Source organism: Neopelma chrysocephalum, unplaced genomic scaffold (genome assembly GCF_003984885.1).
Source record: "Neopelma chrysocephalum unplaced genomic scaffold, ASM398488v2 Primary Assembly neopelma1_164, whole genome shotgun sequence".
NCBI classification, from domain to species: Eukaryota; Metazoa; Chordata; class Aves; order Passeriformes; family Pipridae; genus Neopelma; species Neopelma chrysocephalum.
The window spans coordinates 38,939-50,873 of record NW_020897826.1 but is presented as its reverse complement, the minus strand read 5'-3'; positions in this window follow the sequence as shown (position 1 = coordinate 50,873).

The following is an 11,935-nucleotide window of genomic DNA, read 5'->3' as shown; positions in this document are numbered from 1 at the left end:
TGCACATGACCGCAGAGATAGGAGCAAAATCCACCCCAGTTCCAAAAACCTCCAAGACCAGCTCAGTGAGAACCCAGCTCAGTGTTGTATCATCCTCACAGTCCAAACCCAAATCACCCTCCATCCTTCTCCAGCTCTGGCTGGGTTTCCTTGTCTGTCTGGGTTTCCTGACACTTACACGATGGTTTTTACTCCACTTAGGACAAAATGAGCAGTGTCTCATTGTGAAATCTCTGTAGCAATTGGCAGAGGGTTTGAGGAGCTGCAGACAGGCTCTATTCTTCTTGGTAGCTGGGCTGGGTGACCACTGAGGGCAGCTGTGCCCCAAAAATGCTGTTGTGGCACTTTCTGCTCCTTCTCCATCTTCAGCACACGAGTAATTTCTCTTGGAATTAGTGAAATGTCCAGGTAAAGCCCAGCTGAGCTGGAACAAAGGTGGTGGCAGAGCAGGGATTTGTTTCCTGGGGGTCAGGGAAGACTGGAAAGAAGGCAAGAGGGAGGAAAGCCCCTGGTGTTGCCAGCAGAGGAGGAACAGGCTGTGGCTGCTCCTGTGGGCACAGGGCTGAGGGGAGGTTTTGAAGATGAGGTTCATCACCAGGAACAGTGAGACCCAACCTTTGAAGGTCTCCTGCTGTTGTAGGAACAGCACTAAGTGTGCTCAGCCCGACCTTGAGGTGGGGAGAGAAACAGGGCTGGACCACAGCTCTGGGAGCCACCCAAGAGCCCCCAGGGGAGCTGGGGATGGAGGAAAAGCTGCTGGTCCCATGAGTGTGTAGAGCTTCTGTTCCTCGCCATAGTTTTGACAACAGAAAACAGCAAAAGGTTTTTGGAGGAGTTTTCCTGTTCAGCCTTTGGAGGATTCCTTAAAACTCCATGTCTGAAAAGTAAAAAAGTATTTTGGGATTTTTTTTTTTTTTTGGCTGCAATGTTTTCGATTGTCTGAGCTGAAAACCACTGGGGACAGGGAGAACAACTGAGGGTGGTTTCCAAACTGCTATTATGAAAATTCAGTTTTAATTGGACATTGAGATTTGCTGTGGAAAAGTTGTGCTCGGTGAAGACACACATTGCTGTGGAAAACATAATTTGAGCAAAACATTTCTTTTCGTGCTCCCAGTGCACAACAAACTCCGCAGGGGTGGAATTACCCCATCTCTGAAAATCTGAACTGTAGGAAATCAGCTTTTACAGCTGGATGTGATGGGCTCATCCCTGTTCATTAACCTGCCACAAAAATCACTATATTTCCTTAAAAATGCTTTTTATTCTTATCTCTTTTCAGAACAACCCATTTTAAATGTAGCATTTTTACTCCAGCTTCGAGAGCTAATAAGGGTCTTTACATCAGAATCTTATTCCTTCATAGATAAAACCCAATCCTTGTAAAATCAGCATTTTCTGAAGGAGAACAGACCAAAAAAAACCCATAGCATTATTTCCCAGTGAAAAAAAATGAGGCAAAATATTTTCTTCTCATCATGGCTAAAATTCATGTTATTTGGCCTGTCAAGCCTGACCAAAGCATTAATTTTGGGTCCCACTCTGACCCACACACCATTGTGGCCATTGCTCATCAACAAACCCTGGTGGAGGGGCCGCTTGGGTCCAGCTCCTGCTGGTCCCATCCCAGGGGGGTTTTTGGCTGAACCACCACATCAAAGTGCACAATGAACCCAGCCCAGAGAGGAGAGCAGGGCTGTGAGGACACCAGATTCCCAGGAAAAGCCACCTGTGGGTGGGATGTTGCCTTGGGAACATCCCAGGGAAGTTCTCTGCAATAGTTGTGTCCAGAAGAGGGGACCTGAGGGATGTGACAGACCCAGAGGTGTGGGAGGGAACGTTGGGCACCTCCACTGGCTCAGGCTTGGCTTGAACATCCCTGGCTGAGCCCACTGCCCAGGGGTGAGGGGGGTGATGTGTTTGAATTAAACCCTCTGTGATCAGATTCATGGTGTGTTAGTGTTGAGGGTTAATCACACTTTAGAGTTTCCGGGCATAAAACAGTTCTGTGAGTGAGAGTGGGGCAGTGACAGATGGTCTGGATCTTCCTACAAATCATTCCTCACAAACATTATGAATCCTGGGTTTATTTTCCTGTTCTGGGACAATCTGAGGGGCTTTGCCTCCACAACAACCTGCTCACAACAGGTTTTCTCTGTTTCTGAGTGGCACTCCCAGCTCTGAGCTGGAGCACAGTCTGGCATCACTGGAGCTCTCACAGAATCCATAAGGTTGGAAAATACCTCCAAGATCACCAAGTCACCTGTGACCGAATCCCCCCCATGGCAACTAAACCACACCAAAAGTGCCACATCCACTTGTTTTTTGAGCCCTTCGGGGGTGGTGACTCCCCCACTGCCCCATTCCAATGTCTGGCCACTCTTTCAGTGAAGACATTTTTCCTGATATCCAACCTAAACTTCTCTTGGCACAACCTGAGGCCGTTTGCCCCATCCAGACTCCTCACCTTCCCAATTCAGAGAAAGATGTAAAGATATATTTTTGCTTTTCGAGACAATAACCTAAAGTAGATCAGAACCCCATAAATGTCTGTTTGTTTCTCTCCCTTCACTTTAAAGGGAATCTTAAAGGATCAGTCCAGATGTAAAAACCCTGCACTTGCAGATATCTAAAGTTAAATGAAATCAGGAATATAAGGATTCCCAGTTTTGGGAGCAAGAAGAGAGAAGAGTGACCTCTACAGCTCAGCCCTTCCCAGGCTTGATTTCCTGGGAAGAAAGATTCACTTTCTGCCTTGATCACACTAATCCTGTCAGAACCAGTAAAAATAAAACAGAACAAAGTAATATAGAATTAAATGAAACAAATAAAATAAAATAAAGTAAAAAGCAACAAAAGAGTTGACACCCAGTGCTATGAATGAAACTGGAGTCTCTGGGCAATTAGATATTGGGAAGAAATCCTTCCCTGTGAGGGTGGGGAGGCCCTGGCACAGGTTGCCCAGAGCAGCTGTGGCTGCCCCAGCCCTGGAAGTGTCCAAGGCCAGGTTGGACAGGGCTTGGAGCAACCTGGGCTAGTGGAAGGTGTCCCTGCCCCTGGCAGGGGGTGGCACTGGATGGGCTTTAAGGTCCCTTCCAACCCAAACCTTCCTATGATTTTTATGATTTAAAACATCCCCTGCAATTAGGGTGGTTCCAACCCAATCATAAAATATTCTTCTTTTCTTCCAGACAACTCTGGGAGCACCTCAGGGTTTGGTTGGTGCCCAGCAGGTGGCACAGGCTCCTGGCAGGGGCACAAACAGGTAACGGGGAAGCAAAGCACAAAGGGGATTTCTGCTCCCCTGGGCTGCACTGAGGCCTCAGCAGAGCCAGTTCCTTGTTCCTCTGTCACAGAATCCTGGAATATCCTATGGGAAGAGACCCACAAGGATCATCATCCAACTCCTGGCCCTGCACAGACACCCCAACAATCCCATCCTGTCCCTCAGAGTGTTGTCCAAATGCTCCTGGAGCTCTGGCAGCCTCGGGGCCGTGCCCACTGCCCTGGGGAGCCTGGGCAGTGCCCCAGCACCCTCTGGGGGAAGAACCTTTCCCTGAGATCCATCCCAACCCCCCTGGCACAGCTCCAGCCCTTCCCTGGCTCCTGTCCCTGGTCCCAGAGCAGAGCTCAGTCCCTGCCCCTCCTCTGCCCCTGCCCAGGCAGTTGGAACTGCAGTGAGGTCTCCCCTCAGTCTCCTCTTGTCCAGCTGAACACACCAACACCTGCACCAACTGTTTCCTCACTGAATTACAGCAGAATGTAAAAGCACAAATAAGGTCCTGGTGTTGCCATAGCAGGAGCAGCAGGTACCAAATGTGCTCTGAAAATCTGCCATCTAAGCAATGATCATCCTCACTTTATTCATCATGGAATCATGGGATGTTTTTGGCTGAAAGGGACCTTAAAGTCCATCCAGTCCTGCCTCCTGCCATGGGCAGGGACACCTTCCACCAGCCCAGGTTGCTCCAAACCCCATCCAACCTGGCCTTGGACACTTCCAGGGACGGGGCAGCCACAGCTGCTCTGGGCAACACAGATACAGCAGCTGCTTAAAACTGCAGCAGAAACATCAGTGAGGGGTGGTGGAACCCTCTGTGCTGAAGAATTCAGAGGGGGAATTTAACTGATTAGAATCAATTCATTAACTGTGGCTGTTACACAGTCATTTGCTGTGTGCCAATACTTGACTCATCGATAGAGAAACACATCTGAAAACATCACAGCCCAAAATCTCCCTGTCCAAAATCAGCTTGGGCAGAGCACGGTGCTGCTAAACCAAGGCTGGGGGTTTGAGCCCCTTATGGGCCATTCACTTCAGAGCTGATGAGCCTTGTGGGTCCCTTCCAACCCAGAATATTCTGTGACTGTATTTGTGCTGGACTGACTTGTCTGTTCTCTTATTTAAATTCAGATTTATCTGCTTGTACCCATCAACTCCTCCTCTTTCTCCTCCTCCTTCTCCTCTCCCTGTCCCACCAGTGCCCACCACCCCATGGTGATCCCCGTGCTCTGCTCAGGCTGCTGTTTCCACCTCCCTGAGCTCACACTCACATTCACACTCACAGTTGGCTTCTGAGTAACTCAACACACATCCTCTTACTTAAATTGAGATTTATCTGGATGCACCCCTCAACTGCTCCTCCTCCACCTCCTCCTCCTCGTCTCCATGTCCCAGCAGTGCCCACCACCCCATGGTGGTCCCCGTGCTCTGCTCAGGCTGCTGTTCCCACCTCCCTGAGCTCTCACTCACACTTCTGAGTAGCTGAACACCCATCCTCTTATTTAAATTGAGATTTACCTGCCTATACTCATCAACTCCTCCTCTTCCTCTTTCTCCTCCTCCTCTCCCTGTCCCACCAGTGCCCACCACCCCGTGCCCCCCTCAGGCTGCTGCTCGTGCCTCCCTGAGCTCACACTCACACTCACACTTGGCTTCTGAGTAACTCAACACACATCCTCTTACTTAAATTGAGATTTATCTGGATGCACCCATCAACTGCTCCTCCTCCACCTCCTCCTCCTCTCTCCACGTCCCACCAGTGGATTCATCCATGGTGATCTCTGTGCCCCCTCAGGCTGCTTCTCCCACCTCCCTGAGCTCACACTCACTCTTGGCTTCTAACTCAACACCCATCCTCTTTCTTAAATTAAGATTTATCTGGTTGCACCCATCAAATTCTCCTTGTCCTCCTCCTCCTCTCCATGTCCCACCACCCCATGGTGGTCCCCCTGCCCCCCTCAGGCTGCTGCTCCCCCTCCCGAGCTCTCACTCACACTCAGCCCGAGTGACTCAACACCTACAACAGGGGGTTGAGTTTTTGAGCCTCAAGCCGAGCACAGAGTCCCCCCCCCGCTGCCTTTTCGCTGTAAATGTTAACGGGAAGCTCGAAAGCAGCTTCAGGAGCCACCTGACCCCCGGCGCGGCGATGCCGCGGGCTCTGTCACCGCATGTCACCGCCTCTTGCGCAATCGCGACATGACTGCAGCGCTCCTGGGCTGCCCGTGCCAGGGGAAAAAAGTGACAAACTAAAAACAAAAGAGCCTAAAAAGGAATCCCCGGTGAGGCACGGAGGCGCCCGGGGGTGCGGGGCTGCCCCAGGAGGGGCGAGGTGAGGAGGGGATGGGACAGGAGGAGTTCTGGCCGTGCCCCTCTCGCCCTCGCGGGGTGCTCCGGGCTCAGGAGCCGGTGCCGGGTGACTCCAGGGGCTGTGTCCGACCCGCAGGGTAAGTCCTGGCCACGCTGGTGCTGGGGAGTTCATGGAATTGGGGCTTTTTCGGGTGTTGTGGGGCAAAGAAGGCAACAACTCTCCAAAAAAAACACTTCTGTGCTCGTCCTTGAAGCTCTGCATCTCTCCTGAACCATGGATGGCTTGTAGCATGAAAACTGCTGGATTTTTATTTTTTCATTTTTTTTATTCTTTTCTTTTTCTCTTTTTTTATCTTTTTTCCCCCCCCTTTTTCATTTTTTCGTATTTTTAAATCTTTTTTAATCTCTTTCATTTTAATCTTTCATTACTTTTTTTCTTCTTTTTCTTCTCTTTCCCTTTTCCCTCCTTCCTCTCTCTCTCCTCTCCATATATTATCTCCACACACTCTCTGCTTTCCTCCACCATTCCCTGAATTTCTCTTTCTCTAAACTTTTGGCATCCAGGACCCCTCCCTGCCACACCTGCCCACCCAGGGACACCTGGCTGTGCCCACACCTGAGTGCTCATACCCTCCCCATAATTCAGTGCCCAAATTCTTCCTCCCCAGTTTCTCTTCCCATCCTCGTAAGGAGTCATGGAAGTGGTCATATTAACAGATTTTATTGTATTATTCTACTTTGTTTTCCTAATTGTCAAGGTTGGACACTTTTGTTGCCTTTTCTTTCCCCTGTGTTTATTTTAGTAGCTGGTGTTGCTTTTGATTTAAAGAGCATTTGACAGCAAATAACTGTTCTGTTGATAAAAAACCTGTTTGAAGGACAATTCTTGGGTCTTCCCAGACTGAGAAGTGACCACTGGGCTCCCACCCAAAGGCTGGAAGCTCCTGTTCCACATGTGACAAATCCCTTGTTGGTTCATATGGAATACAACACTTAATTTTTGAAATATCAATTTTTTTGTAAATTTTTTGCCACTCTAAATTTGAATTTTGCTGTGCTGAGCCTTCTGAAAGGCTGAATTTCTTGGAGGCAGTCAAAGATTTTTTGGGAGAAGGGAAACACAGTTCCAAATTATCCAACTATCCCATATCTAGAACTCTGCTCATCAGAAATCACTGTTGGAATAATCAATTGTAGGGTGGCTTCCGTGCCATCGTGAGTGGAAGAATCTGCAGCCATCAGGCAGATAAAATTAATCACTCCAATCTCTGACATTTCTATTGCCAGATGTAACAGGTTTCATTTGGAAAAGACCACTTTTGAAATTCGGGCAACTCTTGAGACGTCTCAGAACTGCAGTTCTCCAATAAAGACACTCTAAAACATGAACTATTTTAAAAAACCACTCCAGTCTTAACTTTAACTTTGCAGCGTGTCTTTAAAAGTCAAATTCGAGTGTTGTTGAGTGGTAAAATCAAATGTGAAGAACTTTTGGGTTGGTTTTGTTGGTGGGGTTGGGTTTGTTGTTGTTGTTGAAGAGGAGTTTTCTATTTGTCTTGTTTTTGGGGCTCCTCAGTGTTCCATTTTTAATCCTCAAGAATTAATCTGAGTTTTCTTTAACTGAAAGCTGACACCAGTGTAATGAGGTACCTTCAGGAAACCAGCAGATATTGGGAAAGTCTTATTAACTTCAGGATTTTTTTTCCTGAACAACTGTAAAACATCTGTTCATCTGCAAACAACAACCCAAGGGCTTGTCCTCATCCTTGTGATTCCTGCCTGGACTTTTTCCCCGGAGGAGAAGCCTCTGGAACACAGTCCAGTTCCTGCTGTTCAGCCTTTCTATCTTATAATATATCTCTTTATAATTTATCTCTTTATAAATGATCTCCTCATAATTTGTGCTCCCTCACTGGGTTGTCCTGTAGGGTTGGTCTGAGATGGGCTCTTGCTGTGCCACCACGTCAGTGTGGCCACAGCACCTGAGAGGGTGAAGTGTCCCTTGATTTTCAGTCTTTAGGGGCCCAAGGACTCATCCTGTGCTCACGGGGGTCCCTGAGAACTGTGGCAGGTGAAAACCCTTGGGTGATGTGTGTCACTGAAATTGGTGCCAAGGTCACAGCTCCCTTCTCCAAACCTGTGCCCTAACTTTAATAAAGTGAGATAATAGCAATAGATACAGCAATAGGAGCAATAATAACAGAAATAAGTCAGGTAAGGTGCAGTTAACAGCAGAGTTTGGCTTTGTGTTTTGAGAAGGAACAGTATCTTTATTTTCTTGTGGAGTCAAGAAACTCCCACTTCTTCCATTTTGTGACAGTGAACTGTGAATATTAATATTAATTCTAATATTGCACAGAATAACCCAAGGGATGCAAGGGAGAGTTCATTGGTTTTTGCTGGTTTCTGTAAAGATTATTAAAGCTTGGCTGCTGATTTCTGCTGCTGGGATGGTTGTGCAGCACTAGTGGAGTCACTCCAGATTTGGCTCGAGTGCAGTTTCAGACAAAACCCAACCCCTAATTTAGAGCCCTCACTTCAGTTCCCCAGCAGTATTTTGAGACTGATGAAGCACTGATAAGCACCCTGGTGCTTGGGGCACAGAGGATCTCCATGATTTCGGGTGGAAATGAGCAGTTTCACCTTCCGTGGGTTGTCATGGGTTGTGTGTGTTATAGAAACTCAGCAGAGGTGACTCTGCCCGAAAAGTTTTCAGAAGTTTCATTTATTTCCTGTGATAACACAGTGAAAGGGAAACCTCTGACAGAAAATCTTGATATTAGCAATTAATGAATGAGGGAGGTGATCAGGCTGGGCCGAGAGTGCCCTTGGCACGGGCAGGTGATGGAGGAGGCCTGGTGGCCTTCAAGACGAGCCCACAATGATGACTTACTGCCTTCAAGGAGCACAGAGAAAGCTTTCAGAGAACTTTAGATCCCATGACAGGATTTCTGCAAAAGAACACAAGGATGGGAGTGTTCCTGCCAGAAAACGATCATGGAATCACAGAATGGTTTGGGTTGGAAGGGACCTTAAAGATCACCCAGTGCCACCCCCTGCCATGGGCAGGGACACCTCCCACCAGCCCAGGTTGCTCCAAGCCCTGTCCAGCCTGGCCTTGGACACTTCCAGGGATGGGGCAGCCACAGCTGCTCTGGGCAACCTGCAAACATCATGAGATGATGGGAAAGATGCCACACGCAGAAATTTGTGATCCTCAATAAACTCCACTGCTAATCTGCTAAATATTTCTACACATCTCATTGTGAACGGCCCAAAATAGGAGGGTAAAAATAGGAACAGTTTTATTTCGGTTCTGCAAGAAACTTTTGTAAATGGGACCTTGTGATCAGACCTTCTGGAACTGTTTGTGCTGGAGGTAGGAACAGGAAAGACTGGGAGAAGGAGAGAGCTGGACTTGCTTTAAGTTTGTGTATTTAAAACAGAATAATTTCTTAGGGTTGGAATCTGGATGCCAGCACTGCTGGATAAGCAAAATGCCGTGGGATTTACTGCCTATGTGTGTTTCTGTGGCTCAGCCATGAGTTAAGGGCCTCATTCAGTTTTGTAAATGAGGAATAATTTGCAGCTGCTGCTGTAACTGCCCAAGGAGCAGGATAATGGGGATGGAACAGGTCCTGGAAGTTTTACTGGCTGAGGAAATTACGTTGGGTTGGGCATTTTGAAACAGAGATGTGAAAAGAGGAAGAAAGGAATCAGGAATATCGAATATAGGAGAAGGTTGTGCTTCCTGGATTTGCTGGAGAAAGGATTTTGAAAATGGAGGGGAAGTCCATGTTTTTACCAGGATTTGTTTTGCTTTTCCTCTTGAGGTGTTGTCACAGACTTGGTGATTGTGGTGTCTTTGCAGCTGCTGCAGAGCGGGGCTTTGGTCATTTGCAAGTGATCCCATTCCATTTTTAAAACAGGGATTTTATGTGCCCTGAAGACCTAGTGACCACAGATGATTGAATCTATGAAAGATCAGAAATGTGTTCAATACTTTCCTGGTGGTTCTTGACTTCTAATTTCCAGGACAGAAAGCCACCGACCTGCGAATGCCATCGGCAGATCTTGCTTAAGCCAGTGTTTCTGGCTTTGCCTCAGCTCTTAGCCTCGGCTAAATGTTTAAAATTAAGCCTCTGCTGAATGTTAAATTTAAATTTAGGCCCCATCATAGCCTGCAATGACATTTGTGACCTGTGGAGAGGAAGGGACTTACCTTTGGGTCTTGGCCGCCTCTCACTTCTTCCTCATGACGAGGCATCACCGTAACTTGTGGGGTAACCTTCAGATAATTATGAGCTTTATCTCTATGAATCAATCTTTACTTAAAAAAAACACCCTATTGTGACAGCAGTTTTTGCCACATTCAGTATGAAGCAGATGGAATTTTCCATTCCTCTGGGTAGGCAGAGAGAGGTGGAGAGCGGATGCAGGGCTGCACATCCTGCAAGTCGCACACGAGCATCCCACTGCTCCTTCAGCCAGACCTGTGAGCTCCTGGGCCTGCTCTCCTCTTCTCCCACCAATTGTCAGAGTGAAGACCTAGTGACTGGAAAAGGCTTCCTGCGGGTCCACCAAGGTAAATGCAGCCACACCTTCCTGGTTCTTGTCAGCGAAGGCGCCGCTTCAAACGTCCTCGCGTGAGAATTAAGGGGTTCGTGCCTTCCCTCTGTGCTGCTGTGTGGCATAAATATGTTATTTACTGCTTTATTGTGAATGGTGGGACACAGGTCTGATACAGAGGGGCTGCTCCTGCAATCTGTGCACTGTGACTGTGGTCTCAGTGAGGCAGTTTCAGTACTTGGTAGTGGCAGTGGTGCCAAGTTGGGTTTGTTGGCATCAGTCAGCCTGGGGGAATTCCAGTCTATCTCAGCATCACTGGGTCTGAACGAAACACCTCAGATACCCCTGTGCTGCCCTGTGTCATGCAGAGAAGAAATGGCAAAGGGAAGAAGAATATCTGGGTTATTCACGTTCTGTGTGCCTGGAGCAGGGCCCATCATAAGGTGTTCAAACTGAAGGAATAGCTAAAAATGTTTGAAAAGTACTTAGGAGTATTCAGATTGTTTTTCAGGCATAATCAGCATTCCAAGGAAAGTTTTAGTCGTTTTAAAAATGATCAAAAATTATATGAAAATACTAAGATGTTGATTGGTTTGCATGTTCATGGAATCCCAGAATGGTTTGGGTTGGAAGAGGCCTTAAACATCATCTTGTTCCACCCCCTGCCATGGGCAGGGACATCTTCCACTAGCCCAGGTTGCTCCAAGCCCTCTCCAACCTGGCCTTGGACTTCTAGGGATGGGGCAGCCACAGCTTCCCAGGTTCCCTGGCAACCTGTGCCAGGACCTCCCCACCCTTACAGGGAACAATTTCTTCCTAATATCTAATCTGAACCCACTCTCAGTTTGAAGCCATTCCCCCTGTCCTGTCCCTCCAGGCCCTTGGAAATAGTCTCTCTCCACCTTCCTCGTTGGCCCCTTCAGGCCCTGCAAGGCCACAATCAGGTCACCCCAAAGCTTCTCTTCTCCAGCTGAACAATCCCAATTCTCTCACCTTTCCTCCCAGCAGAGCTGCTCCAGCCCTCTGACCATCTCGGTGCCTCCCCTGGACTTGCTCCAACAGCTCCGAGTCCTTCCTGAGCTGAGAACCCCAGAGCTGGTTTCAGTTTTGAGCTGAAAGCCTTGAGTCCCCAGTTGCACTATTTCAGAATTGAACTAAACTGTTCCTGCCATGCACAATCTGCCCAAAAGTCAAGACTTTCAACCCAAACAATGAAACAAAGCAGAGGAAGAAAAAGGATTTCTTTAAAGTCCTTTCCTGGAGGAAAAAAACCCCCACATTTATGAAGTACCTTATACTGAGCTACGGTGGGAAGAGGTTCAGATTTCTTGGGTGCAGAGGCAAGTTAAGAGAAGCAAATACCATGAAGACTTCATTATTTTGAGATTCTTCAGCAGCAGCACTCACTGAGGCATTTGCTGATTCAGAAATGCAAAAGTTGGTCAAAGATCATTAGTAAGGTGGGGGGTTTTAGGGCTTTGCAGCACATTTCCATCTTATGGTCTTTGTGGACCCACAGGAAAGTTTAGAGGTCAGTTTGTTCCAACCTGAGGGATACCTGAGCTGGTTTTGAGGCTTGTTACCATGAGAGTGCAGCCTCAGGGCTGTGGGCTCTGACCACAAGGACAGAGGGATCAAGGAGGGCTCATGCAGCATTTTTACTGCCGTTGGTTTGGTAATTTTGGGTAGGTTTGCATGGTTCAAAGTCTCTACCTCAAGACCAAAAGACAAAATTAATCCTCCCAAGCTCCCAAACAAACCACCCGCTGTGAATAA